The sequence below is a fragment of the Coturnix japonica genome, chromosome 24, assembly GCF_001577835.2.
Source record: "Coturnix japonica isolate 7356 chromosome 24, Coturnix japonica 2.1, whole genome shotgun sequence".
Classification (NCBI taxonomy): Eukaryota; Metazoa; Chordata; class Aves; order Galliformes; family Phasianidae; genus Coturnix; species Coturnix japonica.
Window position 1 is genome coordinate 984,755 of NC_029539.1, and position 27,452 is coordinate 1,012,206.

The 27,452-nt window shown below is 46.9% G+C and overlaps 2 long non-coding RNA genes across 2 annotated transcripts; both read right to left on the minus strand.

Moving 5' to 3' along the window:
• Positions 1 to 6,815: 6,815 nt before the first annotated feature.
• LOC116654368 lies at positions 6,816 to 18,604 on the minus strand. Its single transcript, XR_004309565.1, has 3 exons — positions 18,521 to 18,604; positions 8,221 to 14,698; positions 6,816 to 8,134 (listed from the first exon to the last, which is right to left on the minus strand). It is a non-coding gene; the product is annotated as an uncharacterized LOC116654368 (long non-coding RNA).
• Positions 18,605 to 19,197: 593 nt separating this feature from the next.
• LOC116654367 lies at positions 19,198 to 21,304 on the minus strand. The gene is made up of 3 exons (XR_004309564.1): positions 21,126 to 21,304; positions 20,069 to 20,161; positions 19,198 to 19,330 (listed from the first exon to the last, which is right to left on the minus strand). It is a non-coding gene; the product is annotated as an uncharacterized LOC116654367 (long non-coding RNA).
• Between the last annotated feature and the right edge of the window lie 6,148 nt (positions 21,305 to 27,452).

The following is a 27,452-nucleotide window of genomic DNA, read 5'->3' on the forward strand; positions in this document are numbered from 1 at the left end:
GAATCACTGCCCTCCCTGCGAGAGTTTCTCAGCCTAAAGCAACTTCTGGGGCTTACACATAGGCTGGAATGATTCACTGATAAGAGAAGTCAGGCTTCTCTGGAGTGGGGGGAGAAAATGTGAGAGAACTCCAGCAGTGCTCTCCTTGCTGACAGGTTATCAAAAGGAACAAGAAAAGCACGTAGGTGTCTGATCAGGATAAGCTATCATAAGAACACAGGAGGCTGTCAGGTTTGCTGTCTTGGGGCCAATAGCAATAAAGGAGAAATGCTTTTCCATCCCACCTCCAGCTCCTCCGGCATCATTTGACCCTCAAACCAGCAACGCATATCCAAAGAGATTACATTTCTGATTCATTTCTGTTTTGATTAAGCTAGCACAGCAGTCCTGCTTTCTGTACAAACACTGACACTAAGGCTGCTACCAAGAATTCTGCACAATAAATGTTTTCTGCTCCAAAACTCTGCACCAAAACCTCTGCTGTCACAGCTCCAGCAGCAGCAAGGGCACCCATGTGCCAACCCAGTGCTCCTGCTCAGCCCAAACTGGGGAGTGCAACAAAGTAATGGGATCCAGGGAGAGGATCTATACCAGAAACAGACCTAAAACTGTCCCAAGCTATGGAGACCTGGACAGATTCCTTAACCCTTTCCTACTCTCCTTTATCAGCCTATCTCTATATTCCCAGTGCTACCAGATTAGCAACAGAAAGGCAAATAAAACTAAGTGAAAATCCCAATATTTAGCCATATTACTTCCCATCTCTAAAGCAAACGCTGTAGAACAAGTTGTTTATCAAGAACCTGCAGCTCTCCTAGAAGGAAGAGGGCTGATCTTCCTCCAAGAGCAGGTTTGGCCAAGCAAGCAAAGGCAAACTCTGTCTGCCATAGTGAGAAAAATAGTAATAGTCAAAAAATAACCCAAGGTTGGACTATTTTTAACGTTCTGCTGGCAAGAATACGTCAATTAGGAGTGCAAAGAAATACCACACCCTTCAGTGCCACAGCTGTGCTGGCCAAAGCCTTTGTGCATGGGAGGGAAAGCAGCAGAGCTCCATGCCAGGCGTGCTGTGGCTCTGGGAAGCTGCCATCGCCAATCAATCTGTGCTGTTGTTGCCATTCCACCCAGCCTTTGTAGTGCAAGTGAGGCCCCAAATTCCCCCGACATTGATAAAAACTATTAAATAACAATTACTTCATTAAAAGCAGGGCTTGCTCGCCCTCACGCCGCAGACTATAAAGCATTTCAGGATATACTTTACACAGCTCGTTTCCTGGAGAAATGTGTCAGCCAGCAGCTGCTTCAAAGAGCTTTCATGGCTGCAGATTGGCACAAAGTGCTGTTCCTGGGTTACTGAGAGCTGAAAGCCCACAGGGATCTCTTAGGACACATTAAGGAGCTGCCCACCTTCCTTTGAGCATCACAGCACTCCTTTTGGGCTCCTGCATCCATCCCCCTGTGGGGCTGCACTAGGAGCTGAGCCATGGAAGTGACCTGGATTAAAGCAACCTGCTGAATGAACCTGGAGCTCTCAGTGCACACAGCAGCACAGCACGCCATGCACTCAGTCCAGCAGCAGCCCAACACTGCAGCACAACCAGGGCACAAACTGTTCTTCTTACCCAGCACAGATTTGGCAGTGATGCAATGATTCTGGATCTACACACATGGAATCGGATGCAACCCAGTGATATCAAGCCCAAACTGCAGCATTATCATGGATGGGCTGTGAAACTCTAATGGGGACCACTTCTAAAATGTAGTATTTAATTAATCAGTTGCCCACTGCACCAAAAGCAGAATAGAAATGGGCTCTGCCTCCTTGGCTTTGAATCACGGGGACCAAAGAGGAGAATTCTCTCAACAAACACAGCCTTTGTACTCAAATCTCTGTGTGCTTTTCCCTTCTCCTGTTCAGTAATTTCTTACTGCATCCCTCTGAGGACAAAATACAGCACAGACAACACTGTATGATGAGACACTTGAATCCTGGGAGAGCATCTCCTGCTTTATGCTTCTGCCACTTCCCAGAGAGTGGGGAAATGAAGAGAAGCAGACATGAGCAGCTCTCAGCACTTGCAGTCTATATGCACATCAGAGCAAAGCGCTCATAGACACGCAGCCGTATGGTGACCCAGCACCCAGCTCTGAGCAGGATAATGGCAGAATCCTATGGCACATACCCATTGCTTGACCCCTTCCAACCCACTCCTAGAAAAGAATCCTCTCCTTGGCACATGACAGCAGCATGTTTTCCAACAGATAATTGGTAAGCTTGGACTATAGGAGAAGATCTGAGCTGCTCGCTGACCCACATTCCAGCACACACCACTGTTTGTTTCTCCTGCTCCCCCTGGGGGGCTGCATGCTGCTGAGCCCAAGCATCCCCTGCTGAGAGCTGCTGCAGGGCTGGGGGCAAAGCAGGGCCACGTGCGGCTGCTTGGGTCATAACACATCAACACACTGCAACAACTAGTCACAAAATCAAAGGTGGAATCAAGAGGTGTGGGAATGTCATTAAAAAGAAAAAGCACAGCGAGGGATTGCAAAACGAAAGCGAAATCCATCTTCTCTGATGAGAGATTTACAGTAAGCCAAGCTGAAATCATTCCAGGCTATCAGCCCCCAGAGACCCATTTTCCTCCAAAACTAAATTCTAATGTGGGGAGAGAAGGAGCAGCAACGGGAATCAGGAGCATATCAGATAGCTGAGCTGAGTTTTGCCACCTATCTGATACGCTCCTGATTCTGCAGACACTGATCACAAACACATTTACCTGCACAACCGCTGCTGAGCAGACTCGGTTCAGCTGGTTCCCCTCAGAGCAAATCTCTCGAGCTCTTCTTAAAACCTCAGTCAAGATTTTTAATACCCTTCCCTTCACACTTTGCAAGACGTGCTCTGTGGACCCACATCTTACTGGAGAGAAATCATACAAAGCCAAGAACTGAGTCACATCTCCCAGTTCTCTGTCATGTTCCTTAGCAACGGGGCATTTTGCTTCTTTCCTCCTGCCACAACAGATTCTATTTTGGAAGCTAATTTATACAGCCCTAAAAACCCAACCAGAATTTGGAACCACGCACCATCACACTCCTTTAGCTCTTGAATGGGACCAACCACCACATCAGTAACCACACCACTGGGCTCCCCTTGCTGACCATAAAGACTTTTAGAAAGACTTCAGAATTTCAGAGATCCGAGTCTAAAAATATCCTCCTGTCTCATATTTAATAGCCTTGGTAAGTGTGTATTTGCTTATTTGCTCAGTGAAAGCAAACAACAACAGCTGAGCGCCCTGATGCTGCGGCTGACATCTGCTGAGGTCGGCCTCTGTGCCACAAGAAGTCAGGAAATAGGTTAAAAGTGATTCATTTCATCCTCAGGAGATAAAAATCATCAAACTAGGATGGTAAGAACTGGCCAAGAACAAGCACATATTTCCAGCTATTGAAAAAGCGCCACAACCATGGAGAGATCATTGAAACTGGCAAGCAATGTTGCTGCTCTTATTCACAAAGCCTAATAATGTGGATAAGAGCAGCCCTTATTCTTGCATGAGCCAAGACCCTGGAGCTGCCCTTTGGGCAGTGCTTGTAAGCAATCCTCTCAACAGAATGGAGCTCCTCTCTGTGCCTGCCAGCACCAGCTTGAGCTTGAGGCTCAGCAGAACACCCAGCATAGAGACCCACCAGCTCAGGAACCAACCCCGTGCATTTCCATTCCCAGGTTACACAACCACCTCTATCATCATCTTGTGCTGCAGTTGGGTCTGATTGGTCTCCTTACAGAAGGCTCCAAAAGCAAATGGTGTATCTGATCAGCAGCACAGGCAGTTTCCAACATTCTTTATGTGATCTAAGGGTGCACAGCCACACATCTGTGATGGTGCACACACCCATTACTTACAGCATGAACAGTCTGGAGATGGCTTCTAAACCTCCAGGAGAAAATACATACGACAGCCATTCACACTGACAAAGACTCTTCCCAGGCACTTTGCTGCCTAATTTTCTGGAGTATTTACAATGGGATAACAGCAGTAAAGTGCAAAGCCAGATACAGATGGGCATCACCTGCACACAGACAGGGAAGTCCAGTACCAAGAAATGTGCAATACTTTCCATGTAAAGAGATGTCTGATCTTTTCATCAATTCAAAGGCCATAAATGAGCATGAAGATAATACGAGCTGACCTCCTGAGCAAACAGACCACAGGACAGCTCAGGATTCATTTATTGCAGGAGAGCTTCTCTACCCTGGGGGAAGCAGTGCATGGCCAGGAGATATAAATCACAGCCAAAGGCCAACTGAGAAAAGAGAGAGGTTTCAAAGGTCCAAGAGCTGACAAGGTCAATCCATTAATTCTATTAACGTTTCCCTTTTATCTGGGGAAAAATGCAGCACTAATAGTGGTAGTGACAAAGCAGCAGGGATGGGCTTTGGTCAGGTAATGAAGGTCCTTGCAATGGGAGTGGGGAAAAGGCAGCAGCCAGGCAACACCAGGCAGCAGTGGGACCAGGGGATGAGGAGTTTAAAGTGGGAAATGCAGAGTGAGGAGAAAAGGAGCAAAAGAGACACCTGCATCTTTTGTTTTCTCTTTTTTTATTCATACTACACAATGCCAGATCTCTGCGTGTCCCAAGGAGCTTAATGCAGTCCTCTTGCTAAGCTTGCTCAACTTGGGCATTAACGAAACCCCTGAAAGCCACGTTCTGGCAGAGTCAGTGCATCACTAGCACAACCAAACCTTTATCTGTCCACCAGGGACACCGACTGTTCCCAGCCTCACTCAGACTGGAAGGAGAACTGCCTCTGCCCTCTTTTATCCTCACTGCCTGCAAACAGCAGCCATATACCCTGTGATGTACCTTCCCCTGACCAAAAGGCTTCAGAACACCCTGGATGAAGTCAGAGCGCGGCTGCTGGCTCCTCACCCACACTGCTGACAGCAGGAGATCATCCAAAAACCTGACAGTAACCAAAACCAGCCCTGAGCACCATCCCCACACACGCACACAAGCCCAGAGCCTTCACCTGTCAGTCAAGCACAGCTCTGACATCAGCCAAACCAGGATAACCGGAGTGACTGCAGTCAAGTTCCTCCAGTTCTGCATGCAGCACGCTTCAGCTGGGGTGGTGGGAGGAGGCAAGCAGCGAAAAAAAAAGACCTGACATGAATCACCAAACAGCAAAAGCTGAATAACAGCGAGTTTGCCAGGTGAGACCCAATCCTGGACTGAGAGGGCATCTGCTCTCATGCAAGGCACTGGGAAAGGAGCTGCTGTTCCTTCAAAAGGGATGTGAGCAACAGACCTGGGTGAGGAGGGCTCAGCTCAGGGCACAGCATCTCCCTTCTCCCAAACCACAGATGGCAGACCTGTCACACTGGGAGCACCCCATACCTCCCAGTTCCCATTGCAGCTCTCCCAGACTGGCACTGCAGATCCCTATCTCCATTCCCACTAGCCAGAGGGCAGATGTTTACCATCCACACCAGCTACTTTCACACTGCCATGACCTACTCTGCCCGGGTCGACATCAGGACAGTTCTTTGCCTATTCACAACCTTGACTTTTTCAATTGTTTCTACTTCAGCTACTGACACCCACATTAACCCCTGCAGGGATTCTGGCTTTAGAAGCCAAGTTTGCACCCGTCTGGAGTGGAAATGATACTGAACACAAGGAACACAGGACACGTTCACGTCAGTCACTTTATAAGGCACCAAGGATGAGAATTACATATTCCCACACATCTCCTTACACTGCTTTGGTGTACAAAAGCTTTACTGAAAATCAGGCCCAATGCATTTATGGACTTGCGGCAAACTAAATCTACTTTCTAAGACTCAGGAATGCAGACATTGTATTGTTCTGTGTGCTTTATTCTTCTCCTTTATCACACCAGCCCAGAGCTTTGATTTCCAGTGACTCTTTCATCACGCCTGTGTGGTGCCCGGAACAAAAGAGGTCGGGGAAGAGTGGAAGGGGGAGGCCTCCTGCCTCCTCTCTCATAAATAATAACACCCCGCAGGGCACGGGGTCCTTAAAATAGCCGGTAGCTTCTAGGAGGCTTTCTGAACAAATAGGAACAGACAAGCCGTGGCTATTTGCAAAGGGGCTGCTATGATCCCAGTAACTGCTCCTCCTGGGAATTTTGTTTCCCAGAGCTGCACTCGGTGCCCCGGGGCTCCGGCACACAATGGAAGAGCAGTTCTAAATAGGAAGCCCCATTTTCCAAACAATACCATCCATAATATTAATGCTTGGGAATGCATCCTATGTTGTCTGAGCGCTGGTCCAAGAGGAGAAGGAAAACAAAGGATAACGTGATATGCAAAGGTCTATTGAAATTCAAATGTTAGACATGCCCATCTGCCAGCAGCCTCTTTGGAGGGGTATAAACCCGTGGGTAACCCCCGCACATGGGAGGGGGTCTGGGAGCTCCAGAGCTCTTCCTGCCCTGGGATCAGGGTGGGAATCCACACACCAACCCTCCCAGATCCAAAATGAACACTTTAACGGCTCCGGCCTGCTACACACCCACGGCCCGAGCGTAAGTGCAATAAACAGTTTATGGCTGCGGATCTAGGAAGCAGGAAGGTGCAATAGAAACCTGAAACCAGAGGTTAGTAAAAGGGAAATAGAACTGAAGTGGCAAAGGGGGAAGGCGTGCGGGCTTCCATCGGCCTTTGCTATGGGCACAGCCCCGGGCTAAAGCGGACGGTTCCGCTCCCATCCCGCACACGGCACAGAGCGCACAGAGCGCATAGAGCGCGCAGCCCCGCACGGAAGAAAAAGCCACGCAAAGCCGTTCCCCAAAGCGGCAAACCGAATACCTGACAAGTTACTAGGCAACAAGTGGCCTCGGGGACAGACAAACGCAAGCCTTACATAAGGAAAGAGCCGGAGCCGCTCCGCGCGGTGCTCCCTTACCTCCCCGACGTGCTCCGGCGGCAGCGCCCGCCCGGACCCGCGCAGCCCGGGGCTCCCGCGGCTCTCAATGCAGCCGGAGCGGAGGTGCGGAGCTCACCGCCCCCGAGAACCGTCAGGCCCCTCCCCGGCACTGCGCCCTGCAGCCCGGCTCCACCTCCCCAGGTGCCTCCTTCGGGGATGGAGCGCAGAGGGACGCGGCTCAATCCGGGCAGCGTTCCTGATCGCGCCCCCTCCCAACCTCCGTTATCGGGACGCAGCACACGCTGTGCTTTGCCCACCGCTTTCTCCCGGAGCTAAATTGAGCTTCACGCCCCGAAGGGTACAGAGAACACCTCGCTGAGGTCAAAGGTTTGCTAACAGCTGGTAAGGGACGGCTGTCACCCCCCCCGCCCAAGCGGAGCCCTCCCCAAGAGCCAGGAAAAATCTCTGCTGTCCAATTCGGGCACGGCCGGACCGGACCTAAGCACCGGGAGGAAGCAGTGCTCCTTCCCACCTGCGTGGCTGGGAACCAACACACTTTGTGGCTGAAAAATCAAGTATTTCTGTCCCAAATTTTCCCCAGGTCTGTTGTTTAAATCCAAAGCAAAAGGACACGGAGCGTTTTGCAGTGACCTCATTTATAGCCTGATTCCCAGCCCCAGCTATGTCAGCAACCCGAGCTGAAGGCAGAGGGGACAAAACCCAGCGGGGCTGATTCACTCAGCCCCACTTGTCTCCAGCGCACGGCATTATCTGCATCTGCTTGAGGAATGAACACTGCCGTGCTCTATTGAGCCACGCTGACCCCCAGTGCCTCAGTTCACATAGGGCTGCAATGCACTTCACCAATCCATCTCTGAACCGTGGGCTCACAGCTCACTGGGTCAGCTGGGCAACCTCAGGGTCAGGAGATTAAAGAGGGATCTGCTTCTAGGTATGCAGACATGCCGATCATCAGGAGATAAAACACATCTTTGGTGTCCAAATGTGTTATTTTCAGAACTGCTTGCTGACTCATAACTCCTAATAATGCTTTTCTCCAGCTATTTATTCTGCTCGGTATTTATTGCTGGATCGTTTTGCTTGGACTATGACTGTATCACGTTTCTTTTTTCCTTAGCAGCCAAGCCGTGACCGCTGGAATCCAGCTCTGTGTGTGCCCAGCTTCAACCACTGCACATACAGAACCCACATCCTGCTACCAGGAACGTTCTTCCTATCAAACCCGCCGATACCCATAAAAAAAGCAGTTAGGAATGACACAAAACATAGGCAAATAGGGAAGAGAGGACTTCTACTCACCTTCCCTTTAGCAAAAGCAAGTTCCCATGAGAACAGGTCAAAGAATTTGATGCAAGCTTTCTGCTGCTGTTACAGGATTCAGTGCTGAAGAAGAATGAGTGCGACACCGACACGAGTTCTTAAATGAAATCCTGCAGATGAAACTTCAGATCAGCCGAGTCTTCCAAACTAATTGCAGATACAGGCTGATTCATGAGCAAGCCCTAAAGGCCGGAGTAATGCTGTGATCTCTGCTGTGCAGCAGCTTAATGCTGCTGCTGGAGGGGGGGGGAAGGGAGGGAGAGAGCAGAGAGGCAAGGAGGAATGGCAGGGCATGGGCACACACCAGAGAGGTTTGATGTGAGCATCACTGTGTGACTCCACGTGCCACTGCCAGGAGAGGTCAGAGCCAAGAGCCACCAGCTATGGCTAAAGCCACCTGGAGAGCTTTCTGTTGTGGTTCAACAATTTGGCTCCTGCGGTTATCCAATTAGTCAGGAATGATTCACAATTACGCATGGGAAAGGAGAGCAGAACCGACCACCTTTCTGCCAGGAATTCAGAGCTCTTACCACAAACACAGAGCTTTGCTCAAGCCAACTATTCTTAGAGCCGAGTCCCACTCTGACAGAGCTTGTGAGAAAGGAAAAAAGCCTCGTTTAAAAATAACAAGCACTTCCAACTGGATCACATAGAGAGCAGTGAGAAGGAGCACCGAGCATTGGGCACGGCCACCCCAGCACCACCCCCCACAAACACCTTCAGTTCCATAACAGAACCATTAACACAGTGCTTTCATATTAATGACAATATACAGACTGTGCACTCACTCATACACCACCATTATTCCTTTTCCAGCTCAGACTCCTTAAGAAACACAGCCCAGGCTCACCACACATCCACTCCTCAAACACTGGGATCTCAAAGCTATCATTCAGCTGCCCCAGAGAAGAAATGGCACAGAGGGAGTGCAGAAATCAACCTGCATCTTCAATCTCCCCATTCCAAGGTGGGCAGAACTCTCTGCCTGAGCACAGGGCTGGCATAGCACTGCTGAGGCCAACAGCCATGGGCTTTCTTTGGCAGATAAGCTGTGCCAGCTCTGTCTGCTATCTCTTCCTTACTTACAGCATGACCAGCTGTGCCAGGAAAAACACAAGCGTGGACCTGGCCCAGGTTGGACACAGAGGCCTCATTCACTGATGCCCCACACCTGTGCTGTCACTGTGCCACACAGCCACAAGGTGCAGAGCGATCAGCCTTCTGCTCAGCATCCATGTGACTGCACAGGCAACGCTCACGTGAGATAACTGATGCCTGCAAAGTGCTTGCTTTGCACACACGGCATTTGTTTCTGAGCTTACAAAGGCTCTGTGCTGTGGGGGTTGGGAGGGAAGGAGAGGACGGGCAGGTCTTGGAGCTGATCTACACAACCGTGGGTGCCTACAAACGCTGCCCAAATGTGGGAGTTCTGCTTCCTACCACTGCCACAAACAGCTGCACCAGTCAAGGATTAAAGGATTAAGGAGGAAAAAACATTGAGTTCCTAATGCTGTGTGTCTCCAGGAATTGATCTGGAGCATTTCACATTCCCTGCTCATCCCTCACTTAGGGATGGCTGGGATTTACAAATTGCATTTCTGTGGCCAGTATTTCAGGTTTGCCACCGGAGGCTGAAATCAAAAACAGATAAAAGGATGTTCTCATGGTCAGACATTCAATGCTGTCTGCAGAAAAAAAGTTATCTGATATTTGTTCACTTGTAGGACTTTGTTTCAGCTGATTCCCCCAAATGGGGCAGAAGAGATGCTGTAGGAGCAGGCAGGCAGCAGCTCCTGCTACTTTTAAAGCTCACATAGAATAAAAAACCACATAGAATAGATCACAGCTGAGTTTGGCCAATGGTGGAGGATGAATCACAGCGGGTTTAAGCACAGCTGCAGCCTGCACACCTTTGGTAGGGCTGGGAGCTGCAGGCAGAGCTCCTTTCCGAGGTGCTGCCTGTTTCTAAGTGCATCTCCCCCTCCAGTGCTCAGGAAGCAGCATCGCCCACCCTGTGCTCTCCAGCAGAACAGCAGCTGGAGCCCTGCATCCCCATTACCATAGTAACACAGCCCCATCTCCATGCCAACGGGCTGGAAGTGTGTACACAGGGAAAGTACATATGCATCTCTACATGCACGCATATATTACTTGCTTTTTTATAGATAGGCACACACGCGGTATTTACATATCCAATTTTAAGAGCGGTTTATGACATCCCAGGAGGAGCTGTGCATGTAAGCAAGAGCTTAATGGTAAAATAGGATGCTTGCAGACACAGCCACATCACCAGCAATAGGTTATTGCTGGGAGGCTCACATTAGCACGGGCAGCACCTAAAAAGAGGCTGAGAAGCAGTTGCTTTGTTTCCCTGCTGTGTTATGTCTTATGTCCAAAGGGTTTTCACCAAGGCACGTGTCGGATTGAGCTTTGTTTTGGATTCCTGGATATCCTTCAGAGCCTCAGTGCCACTGCCTGCTGTGTGCAGGGGGAAGAAAGGGAACAGAGAGATGGAAACAAGAGGGAAACCAGGAAGAAAGAAACAGATGCTTTGGAAATTCATTGGGATCCAGGAATTCCCCACCCAGCGTGTCCCAGCTCAGAAACAACACACTTGGCATTGCCTGAGCTCTGCACAAGGCCCACCCCGCTGAGCAGCACAGCGAAACCTCCGCTTTCTTTGCGGTCCTTGCAGTGCCTGCTAAGCATGTGTTTATGGTTAAGCACTTTGTTGAGTCAGAAACAGGGCTGGAAGTTGCAGTGTGTCTTTATATAAACAGACAGCGCTGATCCATTAGCGGCAACAATTAAAAATACCCCACAAATCTGTATGTTTACTGTGTGCATGAATGGTTTTCTTACACATTCATCAGCTTTCCTCCATCTCTTGCAGAGCTAAAGCAAACAGCTGCTTTATCTTACATTCCATTCTCTGCATTCATTGCTTAAGATGCTTTCCTCTCCACAACCCCCCCCCCCCTCCAGGTCAGAGCAGCAATGTGATGCTGGCACTGCCCTGCTGAGCTCCTTTCCCAGCTCACACTGCTGACCTTTCATCCCCAAACCTTTGTCCTCTCACCCCATAGGAGCTGAGAAAACATGATTTCTTCAAGGATTGGCCCTTCGGTCTGTCAGTACTGACTGCACATGTTCTGTCTTCTGACCACAGCCTGCTTTAGGAGCCCTGAGTGCTCTGTGTGTTTGCTCCCTGTCTGCTTCCACCCTGCAAACAGCACCTGCATTGCCTCGGTAACATTTTCATTTAATTTAATTTAGCTTTATTGAAACAGTTTGTTTACTGAAGGTTAAGGAGAATGGTACTAATTAGGTGCATTTTCTTTCCATATTTTCCTTATAAAAACACTAATTAAGACATTATGCACTCATCAGTGTCAAATGGCTGTTCAGCCCTGCCATCTGCAGCACGTCCCATCTATTTGCACCTTATTCTTCCCGACCTTTTAAGTAAACACCCCCCTTCACATACCCTTCATCTCATATAAGAAGAGCACGCTTCCTCATTAAATCTGAATTAAATGAATGGATAAGGGATTTGAAAAACATCCTCCACAAACATGGGTAGAGATGTTGGGTCCATTGGCTCCATTGCCCTAAGCAGGATGGAGGATGGCTGAGAAGCCTGGAAGGGCTATGTGTGCAAAGCAGTGAGCACACACAGACACTGCTGCAGATACAGCCAGAGCTGGACAAGGAAAGGAAACACAGCCACAACCCACTGGCAATTCCCAAATGCACACTTAGAATGACTTCCACAGCCCTTGGAAATGCTGTTTCTAGAAGCACTTTGCACTTCAGCACACGGCTCCCCGCTCCTGCTGCCTTTTGTTTCCATTTGAACCTCTGTCATCATTGGTTCCATATTTAAGACCATTGCAAGATTTTATGGTTCCATTAAAATGTTGCCCTCATCACTTCTGCAAATCAAAGCCTCTTTCTGTAAATAACAGTAAAAAACACAGGAAGTTCTTTGCTTTCCATCTGCTTTTCATTACATTACTCAGTGCAGCCAAATCTACGGACAATTAAACGGCACAAGCAGTCCTACATTGTAAAGCCCTTCATGGCAAAGAGCTTCATGCTGTAGATACAACATGCCCTGGAAGCTCTGCTCACCATACTTTGATTAAATCAAGTTTGGATATTGATAAGCGTGCCTTATCAACCATTAATTCTGGATGAAAGACCCTGACAGTGTTAGCAAAGGACAAAAGCTCCAAGCACTTCCCTTGAGGAAAGCCTCTATTCCAGAGAAAAAGCCAATCTAATGTTTAAAACATATCTAAAGGGAGGAAATTTAGTTTGTGTGGATATTAAAGTGTACAGAAAATATCCCATATATGCATAAACCGCAGATTAGAAGGCATTGAATGCATCCGGTGAGCAAGAAGCTTTTTACATCATCCTCAGCAGACCCAACTGCACTCTTTGTAGCAGTGCTACTCCAGCATCTCATTGCTGCCCTGTGTCCATTGCTGCCTGAATCCAGAGCAGCAAATGGAACCTCTCCCCTCCTCCCTGCTGTTCTCACCCCTTCTGTCTTTCGCAACATCGTTTTTTCCCCTCAAATCCTTCAGTTCTGCCAACACAACATTCAATGTGCTTAACACAGCGCGCTGCCATCCCAAGGTGGAAAGAAAACAGGGAGTACAATGCTGCAGTGATACAGTATCACAGATTCTGTGTGCAAAGGAAGGGCAGGGGGGGATTACAGAAACAGCTGCAACGTTTGCTGTAGCAGTCCATGCATCTGAACCCTTCTCACTGTGCTGCTTCTGCCTTTAATTGTATGCCTGGAATGACAGCCAGGGAAGGGCAGCAGGGACAGCCTCATGGCTTGGCAATGTATCTCATCGTATTACTTTTAATAGGATTCAGGCTTTTGTTGTAACTTTGTAGCAAACATTTCCCCAGGCTGACAGAGGAAATCCACCCCCCAGCGTGTTGCTAAAGCCAAAGAGCATTTATTAATCTATGCTACTTCATTATCTCTCATTATAGCGTAGCAAGAGCCTACTCACTAGCAGTTCATGACATTTAATTGCCTGAGCCATACGTAACAACAAACACTCACTTATGACTATTTCTATCAGCTCAGCCTGTATATAGGGCTCCCTCATCTACTATGCTGCAGCTGACAGAGCACAGAGCAGGGACTGAGCGCAGTGTATGGAGCTCAGCATCCAACAGAAGGAGGTGCTGCCCTTGGGGAACGACCACCTGCTGCATTGCCTCCAACTGACACTGATCCCAACAAATACATTTGCATGCTCCCAGGAATAACAAAAGCTGCAAAACTGATTGCCCTGAATTGTTGCTCTTGGAGAATGCAGATGAATGCAGCAGGCTGATAACTTAAGGCCTCTCACAACTTCTTACTATTGAACCTGAATGCCTCAAATCCTAGCACAAGACCTGATACAATGCATTTCCTGTAGTAAAAATCAGGCTTTGCAATTGCATCCGTTTGCAGCGTATCAAACCAGCAATCTTGTAAGATAAGATCATCATTAGAGTAAAGAAAACAGATGAAAAGAACACTCGTTAAGCAGCTCTCCAGCTCTACACGCCTGCTGTGTAATGTTTTAGGACAGATCAGCAGTTTCAAACTGCTCCTTATGATACAGGAGATAAACACACACAAACAGCAGCAGATAAAAAACTGGAGGAATCAAACAAAAGCTTCAGCACCAGTAAATTCTATGGACATCCCAGCACGAACACCTGTAACCACTTCCAACAGATACCAGGATAACAGGAGGAGGACAGCTCACATCTCCTACTTATTTTCCCTTCCAACAGCAGAGCCTGCTGTTGGTTTGCCTGCACTTCATACAACAAAGGGCGGTAGGAGTGGATGGAGTTAATCTAGACCCAGAACAGAGGCAATGAAGATCCCAAGTTCTGTTCTAGCTGACTTCCTCCATCACACTCCAAAGAGAAAGCAGCTCACAACACCTGATTAATCTATTCCATCTAAATCAGCATAAGCATTTTTGGACCACTGTTGTGCACTTATAGAAAACCAGAAACACGAATGTAACACACCAAGAGCTGGGAAGCTGCATGGATTGCTGCAGGAATCTTACGTTCACACGTGCCTTGAGTCTTTCAGACCATGCAGGAGATGAACGCTGCTACTACCATATGAAACAGATGAAAGACATTCAGCACTGGATGCCATTCAAAGAGGAGGAACCCACGGATGGTCAACACGGAGAAAGGGCAGCAATGGAACGCATGAAGGATGATCAACACAGAGTATAATGTATGGTGTACAAAGGAGGTGTTAGGCATGGGACACGCAATAAAAGACTCCATTTCACTTCACTGCACCTTAAAATGTAACATACGTACCTGGCTTTGGCAATGAATTGAGGAGGGACTCGGGAACTTTTCCGCTGATGAGTTCCACGCACTCACCAGGGAAAAGCCCAACCTGTAATAAGAACAAAAAGACAGGCAGAGTACTGAATGCAGTGTTTCTAAGAGCTGAACTGTTCAACCAACAACCAACATAACATTTTCTTCGGGATGTGCTTTCCTGACGCCCCACAACCTCATCCAACACAAACCAGCCTGCGTAAGAGTCGTCATTCTTCAAAACATTGCAGTCAAAAAGTCCACAAACTAAATCATTGTTCTGCTTTCTATGCTTGGTGCTCAGGATACAGATGGTCAACTTCTGTGCATGGAGCAGGGAGGGGTCAGGTATGCCACACAGTCCTACACCCCAAGTGGAACTGAAGGGAAAGATTTCAATTGCAATGAGAGCAGCTTGTTCAGCTCTTAGCATTGTAGTCATCTGTACTCAGATCTCACCAATACCTGATCTTTTTCCACCCTTACAACAGTATATTCACCTGCATTGTGTCATCCCTATAGCCACGGTTTGCTCCAGTGCTGCAACAACAACACGTGGCAGAGGGTTCTCCCCATTGAACCATCTTGCACAACTCCCCAGGCAGAAAGGAACTCATTCTTACTCCACAATGATTTGTACCAGTAAGCTCCCAATCAACCAGCAGCAGTGCCATGCTTGCTGTGCCATACATACTGTGCCCAGGTGAATAGTTCAGCCTGGGAGACTGTTCCTAGTTCTCCCTGGAGATGCGGAGAAAAATGCTGATTGGCACACATGCAAGAAGTGCTGCTATTTAAACAAATTACATCATGTATATTTTAAACCACAGCTCTACAGCTAAGAGAGTCTCTCCAGGAAATTTCCCATGCAAGAGATGCAGGAGACAATTTTTAAGTTGGAAAAACAGAGATGTGGTGAGATGCCTTCTCTGTTTCTTGGTGCAATACAAAATGCCAGCCATGCATTTTGTAATGGAGCGTGACTAGGTTGGTTATGTCCTTGCTCTGAGATTTCTCCCAAGCTCTCCCAAATATAACATGACACCTGTTTCTACAACCCCCTTTTTTTTTGCCATATTCAGAACCAATAACTGTAATGAACAACATTAAGGGAAACAATTCTCACTTCTCTCAGCCCTTATAAACTCTCTGACATTCACTTCCTGCTAACAGAGCTGACACAGCTTGCACTTTTTTGACTTATTTACCCTGACATTTCTTAATGATCCTCAGGAGATCAGCTGCAGGGTCATCACCTTTGACTTCTGCCTTATTCCCACCCGCTTAAATGATGCTGCTTCTCCCTGCATGGAAAGTTCTCCCTGATTTTGTATAAACACATGAGTTAAGTCCAAGAGTTAATCTCAACAGATGTAGTGAGGCGCTGTTGGTGCTGGGGCCAGGATTAAAGGATTTGGCAACGTACGAAAATTAATAGCAAGGATAACACATATTTAGATAGATACAAGGTCACGTGAAGGTTAAGAAATCACTCATGCTCAAAAGGAAAGCACACACTACTGCTGTGTGCACACATTTGTACTGCAGCAACTGCATTATTTCTTTGCACAGGCTTTGCTCAAACTGGAAGATGCTGCAGGCTTTATGGGAAAGACAGAATAATGGTAAGCACTGTCAGTGTTGGAGAAGGGGATTCTAATGAATGGGAACATATCAGCAACATAAGTGGCAAATGAAATGCTGTTCGAGACATTTTGATTGCATTTTAGTCTTAAATGATGCTAAAGTATGGATTACATTTAATGCAGTCTTTTTCTCTTAGTTGCAAATCATGAAGGGCGAACAAAACCTAACAGCAAAACACCAAGAAGGGAAATAGTTTTTGACTGGAAGAAGGTAGATTTAGAGTAGGTACTGGGAAGAAATTCTTTACACTGGGACTGTGGATACCCCTCTTGGGAAGCATTCAAGGCCAGGTGGGATGTGGCTGTGAGCATCCTGGTCTGGGGGAGGTGTCCCTGCCTACAGCATTGGGTTGGAACTATGTGATCTCAAAGGTTCACTCCAATCCAAACCACTCCTCTTTGATACAGCATTTAACCACTGCTCTGATCCAATTGCCTCCTCATGCTCATGCCTTTTGGAATGGAGAACAAACATATGCCATCCTTCATGGAAAGCGAATAAAAGGGATTGGAAGAGTTGCAAGGTTAAACATATGCCATCCTTCATGGAAAGCGAATAAAAGGGATTGGAAGAGTTGCAAGGTTGAGATATTCATATCTCCTCTACCAGACCTCAGTAGCAGAACAGCAATATTGCTCCTCCTCTAAGTGAGGAGGCCCAGCACGGAACATGCTTGAGAAGGGTGGATCTGCAGTTTCACAACCAGTTCAAGCTCATGTAAGCAGACCTTGGTTCCAAAAGCACACAGTCCACTGCTGGCTGCACACACACTTGTGCTGGGCAGCTTGCTGTTGTGCAGCAGTGCAACTAATGAAGCTATACCCCGAAGACAACATAATTAAGAACATCAAAAGGCAGTTGTGCATCAGAAGAAGGCCTGTCTCTGGTGATTCAGCTATCTGACACAGAGTTACTGATTGAAAAGACAAAGCATGAAGGGAAAAGAAGAAGGAGAGAACAAAGAGGGCTGGGAGGCTGTTACTGTGGAGGTGGCTGTAATTTAGGTAACAATCTTACAATGAAAGCAGTGACTCACCGAGGGCATTTGAAAAGTAAAAAGCTAGTGGAAAAACATCTTAAAAATGATTGTACTTTAACCAGGAAAATGATAAAGAGCCTAAAGGGTCGTTTTGTTCTGCGCAGGATTAAGTACTTTGCAATGCAATCATTAGATCAGGTATTAGGAGAAAGGTGCCTCCAACTGCAACAGAAAACAGAAGGACAAATTCCCAAGGAATCGCTTGGTCTGGCAAAGCACAAACCATCCTCCATACTGAATCAAAGCTGACGTTCAAATGGAGCATATCTGCACCCTACCAGCTCTGGTTTCTCCAAACACCTGCCAGCACAAAAGCTTTCCAGGTCAGGATGAGAGATCTGGGAGCAACACCAAACAGGGCAATAAAATCCTTCTCATATTCTGAGTTCACAGCTCGAATTGTGACCCTGAGTCACAATTTTTAGCAGCCTGATGGCAAGCAGGGAGCTTGCACTGAATGATGGAATCCACACTGTATGTGGGGACACACTTGCAAGCAATCAGCTGCGTGCATAAAGGCTCACAGACATATCACAATGTATTTCTATTTCCTCTTACCAATTCACTCAAGAGTTAAATGCAACGTAGTCTGATCACTGCAAGCAGTACTAAAGCACTTCACTAATCATCAAGTCAGAGCAGCTTGGCCATCTTAGTGAGATATTACCAGAACACCCACACCAGATAGAAAGGCAACAAAAGCTGTATCTCAGGTGCTCTCTAATGAGACAGGGACACAGCCCTGTGTGTAACATTGCTTTCTGATGGGATCCAACTGCACACAGCACTGGTATTAGTGACAGCAGAACCACAATCGAGTCTGGCATGGAAAAGTCCATCTCAGTGGCAGTCTGACCAGCTGCCTTTGCCTGAGTCCTTTCCATTCTGCCTGAGCTAGTTTTAGATAGTGGAAAGAATGGTATAATCTGAATAACCGTCAGCTGGCTCAGACAGGGCTCAGTAAAAGCTCCCCTAACATCAGCATCAAAGAGTCACAGCTGTCCCTGCTCTGCACAGTTGGAGAGGAGACCATTTCCTACAAGGACGCTGTTTCAGCTTCAGCCCAAGCCCAGAGCCAAAGGGAAGGTCCTCTGACACCGACACAGGGCAACTGTTTGCATCCAGAAGCCATCCTGTGCAGGCAGAGCAGCTCCAACCTGAGATTCCCGACTCTACTGAAGTTGTGCTCTCTAGTCAAAAACGTGTGCCTACCTCAAAGCCACGCTTGCCTCTCCACCAGGGGCTCAGCTCCTTTGGTGGCATATCAACAATGCTCACCAGATCTCCGACCTGCAAGAGATTGAAACATCAATCCCAGCTGGGTTCCTCACTTTTCATGGGAGAAGAAGTCTTTAAAAACTTTAGAGTAGGAATATAGGTTGTATAGGGCTGGCCTATGAATAATTCAATTGGCTTGTGTCCATGTATGCATGAGTGTGGACAGCCTTCCTGAACGGATTTAATGTACTTAAGACACTGTTTGTGCAGGGTCTGATGCTGCTCAGAGACCAGGCTAGAATACTTGGCAGTAATCAAAAGATAGAAATGCCAAGTAAAGCTATATTTTATAGATGACTGAACTCCTCACTGTATCCAACCCAGTGCAAGTCTAATATTGAACCGAATCTTCTAAGCTTCACCTCACCAAATATTACAGGTTGCCCAAGAAGACTGTGGATGCCCCATCCCTGCTGGCATTCAAAGCCAGGCTGAATGTGGCTCTGGGCAGCCTGGGCTGCTGGTTGGTGACCCTGCATATAGCAGGGGGTTGGAACTGGATGATCATCGTGGTCCTCTTCAACCCAGGCCATTCTATGATTCCAAAGGTGTCTGAGCATATTACTGATGCATTCACACATTACATGACCATGAGAAATGCCGATGCCTGTAACTGCTTACCTCCAGGGAGAGCTCATCCGGCCCCTGGGCGACGTGGCTCTTAATAACATGGGCTGCCGCAATTGCTGGTACGTTTAAAGATGACACAGCACGCTCCAGCTGCGGCTTCCGCATGTTATCAGCCTGCAAAACAGAGCACAGGCCGTGGTCAGGAGCTGAGGACAAACCAGGAGGAATTTTATTGGTGCTCATACATGGCAGAGATTTCAAGCTGATTCATTGAGACAGCACAGCTTGAGGGCTCCCAAAGCAGAGCAGCATGGAGAGGCATCACAGGGCACAGAACACACAGGAAGAAAAGGGAAGAAAAATTCATGGTGTGTATTTCAGAAGGTCGTACATCCCCTCCATCCACTTAAGAACAACAACGCCGTATCCGGCAAACAGGAGCAGATCATATTTATTGTCTCTGCAGCTACAAAAAGGGAGAAACAAAGAGGAGAAACACCAGAGATGAGACAGCCCCAAAAAAGGAGGGTAAGAGCTGTCTGATTCCTGTAAGCTATTCCTTGGAGACCTCATGGACATGACTGAGGTGGTGGTCAGCTCACCCAACCCTTGGTTCATCAAAAGTGCCACCTTATGAAAATGAGAACACACCTTTGGGTTATAAAACCCAAGCAGGACAGGACAAATGCCTCTGTATGTTTATAATGCCTTTTTTGCACTATACTTTTTGTGGCAATCTAGACACCCACAGTGAGGAAATGAAGCTTTCAGGACAGCTTTTCTGTGACACCCATAGATCTAGAAGGAGAGATCTCCCATAGATCTCCTCTTGAAAGGCAGGAGAGTACATCTGCAGCTCCCTCTGCTGGCTCAACACAGGGAACAAAGACCAGCCAGAGCTTCATACTGTACCTCCGTCGCCGCCACCTCAGGCTCACGGCTGATCTCACTGCATGCTATGGCTGAGAGACGGGACAGGTAAGCCATCAGCGTATGGGTGACAAGCTGCAATGGAAAAGAAACACATACAGTTACTCTGTCAACACACCACAGCTTTGAGAGACTCCTTAAGTTATCCATTGGCATAGGGATGATTACAATATAATTAAAAAAATAATAAGAATGCAAGAATTCATTATCCTGAATGCTGCCGCTTCTGTTCAGTTTAAGAGAGTGGTAACTTTAAATTCTCTTCAGAAAGAACTTGCATGAAATCAAAGTAACCAATAAATCGCATTATCTCATGAGCAATAGAAGAGCATTATTGACCCTCTGTACTGAATGGCTGAAGCCCCACAGTCTGCAGTCGGGTACTGATTTCAACCATTGTGTGCAGTTCTAAAGCAATCAATCCTCACCCAGTTGGCACTGAAAGAACACAGACTCTGATTTACAGATCCCGGATAGATTCTGCTTTGAATGCTCAGAATGGCTTCAATTTTCTGATCTCCCTTTTCAGCTACACATTGCAGGCAGGCAACATTCGCCTTCTGACACACCATGTCAAGGTTGGTCCGTAGCTGTACTTGATGGTAGGGGGCAAACACACAAGCACAGGGCCCAGAGACAAGTGACCTGTGAAATGAAGCAACGGGCCCTGCCTGTAACTGGGATACACGCTCTTCCCACAGCCAGACTGCAGCCCAACAGAGGCGGTTTTGTCATGCTCTGCTGGCTCAAATAACCCTCTGTGGCCACACATTGCATTGTCTCTCTCCTTGGCTTTCAAAATGATGCAGCCAAGATGCACCTGCTACTTCCCAGCAAATTATTTCGGACATGAATGGATCCCCCAGTTATCCACAGCAAAGAAGCCAAAGGATTCCAATTCTGCATGACAAGAAATGAAATGTGCAGCTCCATAGCTGCACATTGATAGGTAAAATCTCACAGGCCATTTCCCTTTAAGCCACTGTAATTAAAGTCTGGAAAGGCCACCCTGCTTTCATTACCTGAGCTGCTAACTCACCTCCGGGCTGTCCCTCAGCACGTCGGAGCGGGGCAGCTCTGCGAGCTGGGAGAAACGCCGATCATAAATGCAGAGGTGGAGGTGTTTGTCCAGCACTCGGAAATCCTCGTAGCTGCGCTTCACAATCCAACTCTTCCCCTGTATAGAGAGAACAACCCCATGTGGTTACAGACTCATCAGGGCTGCTGAGATGAAGGAAGGGATGATTCCAGCAGAAGCAGCAGACAGCTCTGGAGATGATGTTTTGCAAAGCATTTGGAAGTGATGGAAGTGCCCCAGTGATATTTACATGTGTTAGTTTGCATTGTGAGTGCTGTTCTAATCACACACCAGTGGGTCTGCACGTGGCCCAGCGATTGTGGGACCCACCAAAGCTGTTAACGGCCCCATCTGATGGATTTTTGTGGCGTTTTTGTGAACAAGATGTCTCCGCACAAACGTAAGTTACAAAATGGTTGTATAAATAGCTTGGCATCAGATCCTGCACCAGGTGAAGAACATTCAAACAAGGATCTGAAGGCAGCACCGGGGCTTGCAACATTCCTATAGATGCTTCCAGGCAAATCTTCAGCTGACTTTAAGGGGAAAAAAATCCATGATGAATAACAGCACTATGTGAAAACGTACTCCTGAGTGCATATCATCTCCCCAATTAAAACCACTGATGAGATGCACACTGCTCGAGGGGACAAGGAAGGGGCCGCGGCAGCGCAGCATAGTTTACCCTGTGAAGCTTTTAATATCTAATGACTAAACGCTTCATGGCCTATCACGATCAATAAAAAAACATAATAGCGTAGCAGTTTACAGGTCAGAGATCTTAATGATGGAATGAATCCTTCCATGCAGCCCAGAAGATGATGCTATTTCTGTTTTACAGACACTGACTCTGAATCAGTGGCCATGGACATCCCCAAACCTCCCCTCCCTCTATTTTAAGTGCTGATCCATGCTCAGTGCTTCCCCACAGCCCTTCAGTATGAACCTCTCTTTTTAATATAGAGAGTTAATAACACAGCAGAATCAAGAAAGCAACCATTCATTCAGTCCCACATTGCCAACCTCATGTTTGCAGCTACGAGTTTCACAGCAAAGCTAAGCACTACTGATACCTCGGGCACAGAGCAGCCATGAATCAGAAATACCCCCTTCCTGTTTTATTTCCATATTCAAACCAATGGATGACCACAATCTAATTTCCAATTGCAGTTGCTTACTGGTGGCCCAGATGCAGACAAGCACACGATACCCCATTAACTCCAATGGGATGTGAGGACAGAGGTGAAGCTAAACACACAGACAAGTGATTTCCTGAACTCAGGCTTTCAGTTACAAACTGGGTACGACACATTTCACAAAGACAAAAAATCAAGTCCCAGATGAAGATGTCAGCAATGCCAACAAAGGAGCTCTTGCTGTGTTTAAAAGGGAAAAAAAACCTGACAGCCGACTTTGACACAAAACCTCTCCAACAAAACCAAAGGTTTTTGGAATCTCATCCCACAGAAACATTCCCAACAGTAGTTATGGAATTTCTCCCAAAATGGAAAACTCTCTTTCATTTCTTCCCTTCTTACAGTCTGATCTTCCATTCCCTCATGTTCTTTCAGGCTGTGTAGGGCTGAATGCATCATGAAAGACCAGCAAGACTTCATAATATTGCACAGAGCTCCTGGTTTTCTCCCATAATCAAAGCAAGAAGTGTCATGCTAGAAAAATGATTCAAGATTACCCAACTGATGATTTAAATTCCAAGGAGCCAGAGATTGGAGCCTTCCATTAGTAAAACTCTGAGATCATAGATGGTAAAAGGCTACATGGGCTGCACCTCACAGACACAGAGAGACAAGGACTCTGAAGCACAGCTCCATAAGCAGCATTTATAGCTCTGCTGCTCACACAGCCCAAGGAGGATGACAGGCAGCCACGGCCAAGAGATGTTTCCACACTCCCTCAAACACAGCCCAGCTGTGAGTTTGCACAGTGTTGCTCCTTGCTCCCTTGTCCCAGCATGAGAGCTAGCACTGATGGGCACAGTGTTTCCTTTCCTCCAAACCTGTGATATGATCCACTTAAAAACCCAATACACTCCGGTTTCATTACAGATTTACTGATGTGCTGTCCCTGCTGCATAAGGGAAAGTAAAGGACTGTTTCCAGCTGGAAGTGTTTAAGTCTGCCCAGACACCCATCCCTTCTGTCCATCAATGCATCTACCAGGCAGGCAGGGTGCTATGCTGAGCTCCAGCACGCACAGCCTTCCTGTCCCACGGCCTGAGCCTGTTTTCTCTGCAGCACCTACGATTTATTTATGTTAAGACAGGAGCAGACCTTTCTCTTCTGGTTCAAATGCTCAGTTCCTGAGAGAAATCACACTGACGCTCCCATGAACCTCACCAGTCCACGTGGAGACCGAGAGCAGAGAATGAGATGAAAGAGCACGGCAAAAGTCATTGCAGTTTGACCCTGCAGAAAGGGAACACCACGTATTGAATAGCTGGGAAAGCGCCAGCACCCACCAGAAGGGCTCAACTCGGCCATGCAGTGACTTTTACAGCTGTCTGGTCTCGGGCTCTGTGTGTTATTCCAGCTTGACCCTAAAGCCTTTTTCTTTTTTTTTTTTTTTTTTCCTTTTTAATATGAGTCACGTTGGAAAACAGCTTTAGAAATTCAGTCAAAACAGAAAACAAGGCTGATCAGATCCATTCTGAGCTGGTGCTGTAGGTGGCTTTATCCGAGCTCAACACCATTTACCAGATTGCCTTGGATGATTTCACGCCTGCCAGCACTATTATTACAACCTTAGGAAAATTACAAACTTTCAAATGTAAAGGAAGTTTGTGTTAAGGCAACATGAAGCTGCTTTACTTCTGAATGAAAGCATTCGCCCAGCAGCAGCCTGAGGCTTCTTGGCTCTCATAGTGCCAGGTTCCCCTCCAGCCCAGGGAGGGATGCTCACTCATTGCTCCTGGTGCTGCCCCTCAACAGGAGCTCCCATATTTTGCTGGTGAATCCTTCATAGCCTTATTCCACAGAAGAAATTAATCCTTTTCAGCACTAATTACCCATTGATTGCAATCAGCAGGGAAAAAAAGGCATTTCAATGGAAATCACTGCAGCTCTCCTCACTTAAATACTGCAGTTCCTTGTGCTCTCTGATTCCAATTACAGATAGAAACACCTGAAACAAGCAGGAATGCAAGGCTGCCCAAGACCTGATTGGAATGACAGCAGTACCATTCCACTTGCTCTGACCTATTGGGGAAGTGACCACAGCCAGATATCTGCTGATCATTATAAGGACACTGAGCATACTGAAATACAAACCTGCCTTTTCCCAGTGCCTGGAACGTGCTATTATCTACTGGGCATAGAACCACAGAGAAGAAACACTACTTCATCAAAGTAAGATACAAAACAGCACCAACAGAAAAGCTTTGAACATGACTTCCCGAGGTCAGTAAACCAAACCAAATCAAATAAGCCCTTCCACAATGACTTGCCTGAGGTCAGCTACACTGACAGCAGCTTAGACAGATATAGAACTTGGTTTTCTTGCATCCCATTCCTTGGGCTTAACACTGAAGCAAAGAGCAGATATATTTTTTTCAAGTCATCAAAAAACAGAAGCAAGATTCTGCTAAAACTAATCACCAGAGATGAAAGATTTTGTGGGTTCCAAACTCTATTTGAACAAGGAACCAACAAAAAACAGCCTGGTTACAGTTACCATTAGCACTGCAGTAATTAAACAGGTCAGAAAGCCCTGCTATATTAGTGAGCAGGTGTGTCAAGGATGACCAAAACTCCAGGAAAGCAGATAGAAAGGAGAAAAGTGATTTAGAAAGCAGAGAAAGAGAAGCAGCTCTGGAGCACCACTGAATGAACTGGAGCTGCAGCCAAAATGGAAACATAGCTGCTTTGCTGGCAGCTGCACGTACCACTTTCAAGAGATAGAATGGTGCCAAGAGCTAGGAGACAAAGTGTTGCAGACAGGCCATCCTTAACAGCTAATATCCCTGATGGGGTCTTTTAAAAAGGAAAGCCAGAATGTTTAAAATAAACACTGTACTTTTAAAACCCACAAATTGGTTAAAAACGCATCATTAGACAAGAAGAAAGTCGGCCTGCATCATCTGTCAGAGCCTCAGCTCGTGACTGCAAACTTGCTCTGCAGCATGCAAAAGCATCAGTATGCAATTATGCTTAAGGTCTGCACCCCAGCCTGTCTGCAGTGGGCAGCTCTGGAAGCTCAGAGGGTACCCCCTTCCTTGGCCAAAGAAAGAGAATCCTACAAGGCATTGACCTGTATCATGCTTCAAATGCAAACCTGGAGCTGGGACCTCAAAGCATTCACTGAATGAATGGGATGTGGGATGAATTGGCCACGTTCAGCACTGTAGCACTGTTGCTTTAAGCAGCTCTGTAGCCTGCAGAGGATCACAGCGCATGAAACTTCTGCCCCAAGTGGCTCTCAGCTTTCCCAAATAAACAGACACAGTGCAATTGCCATTGCAAACACACACGTGTTCAACCACCATAGGAATAAACACTGATGCAACCAAGAGAGACAAGAACATCCACCACAGTTCCTCTAAGCTGGGATATGAACCAAACCCAGCTCTTGGAGTTGTCAAACAAGTAAAACTGAGGACAAACCGCTCCTCTGCAATGCATTTCCACTTGCTGAACTGAGGGCAGGAATTGATGTCTCCTCGCAGCACTCAGAGCCAACTGCTCCCTTCCATTTGTGGCAGGCCCTGCCTCGTCCACACAGCCCCATATGACAGCCCCAGCCCTGCCAGAACGCATCGCTCACACAGAGAAACCACAATCACTGTCCTGTCTTCTTAGATTGCAGCACTGAATTGCACTTTTAATTCAGAACGAAACAGAATACAGTTTAGATATGAGAAGGCTGATGTCTGTAACTCAGAGCTTTCCTTCTGAAGGCAAAAGGTTCAAAGGACACGACATGAACAAACCACCACAGAATCCTAAAAGGCTCTACTGCTTCATGGGACAGAGCAGAGCAAGCCTTCACCTTTGGTGTACTGGAGGGGCAGCCTGAAATGCACCCATGTGTGCACTTGCCAAAGGAATATATATATATGTGTGTATATATATATATATATATGTTATATATAACATATATATATATGTTATATATATAAACCCCATGATGAATGGAGAGGGTATGGTGCAGCATGTTTTTACAGCAGGGAAAGGACACAGCACAGCATTAATCTGATGGATGCAAGCACTGCCCTACCCAGATCAGCACTGCGTGGCAAAGCTCCAAAGAACAGCCTGTCAGATCCTTGTCCTTAATGATTACCATCCTAATTAATGAATGAATTTATCCTTTAATATCATCATAACAGCTACAGAGTAATAGATGTAGATGTTAATTATGTCATTCTTAAAGGCTTCTCATGCAATTCAATTTCTTCTCTCTTTTCCCTACAGATGCTACTCTACTTTCAGAAAGCCCAGAGCAGACACTACACCTTGCCAGTGCTCTGGTAGTGCCTGAGCTTTGAACACAACCCAACCACTCACTCCAGGCTGTTTGCCAGCTTCATACATTCTTTATTAACCCCACCCCACTGCTGTCACTTCGCTTTTATTTATCACTACCAAGAGCAGAAGGCATGTAGTGTATGACCTAAGATCAACCGCTCAAGCACAGCACATCAAGTGATGGATTAGTATTGCAGGAACAAGGAGTTCGGTTGCTTTCTTTTGACTAACACAGAACAACCTTCCTCATCCGAGAAATGCTTAAGGCAGAGGTTTGAACTTTTGAGATCATCCGGAAGGACAGGCAAGAAATATTTGATCCATGAAGGCTCACAGTCAAGAGTTTAAATGTTTTAGGAAGAGTTACAAACTGGTACCAGGTGTCACAACAGGGATTTTCAAGCATGTGATGTGCCCAACTCTCACAGGCAAAGTGGTTGGTGAAGCTGTATTTCTTGTATTTCTCCAGGCACTTCATTGCAGTTATCTTCAGGCAAGAAAGCAGAGCATACCCTTGTGTAATGTATGCTCAATTTACACCTATTGGTTTGGCTGTACCACTACAGTCAGTGCTGCACCACCCACAGGGGAATCCAGTGCTCATCCCTGATGGGACTCAGCAACAGGCTTAGAGTGAAGCATTATCTGAATTTACTATGCAACACAATGACAAAGCAACTGCTTTTGTTTAGTGAACTCTTCCTTAAACAACAAAGGCAGCAAATGCTATACTAAGAAAGGAGAGGCAGGTAACACATACCCCGAGGAAGAGATTCTGCCTGGGGTAGGATCCAGCTTGGATACT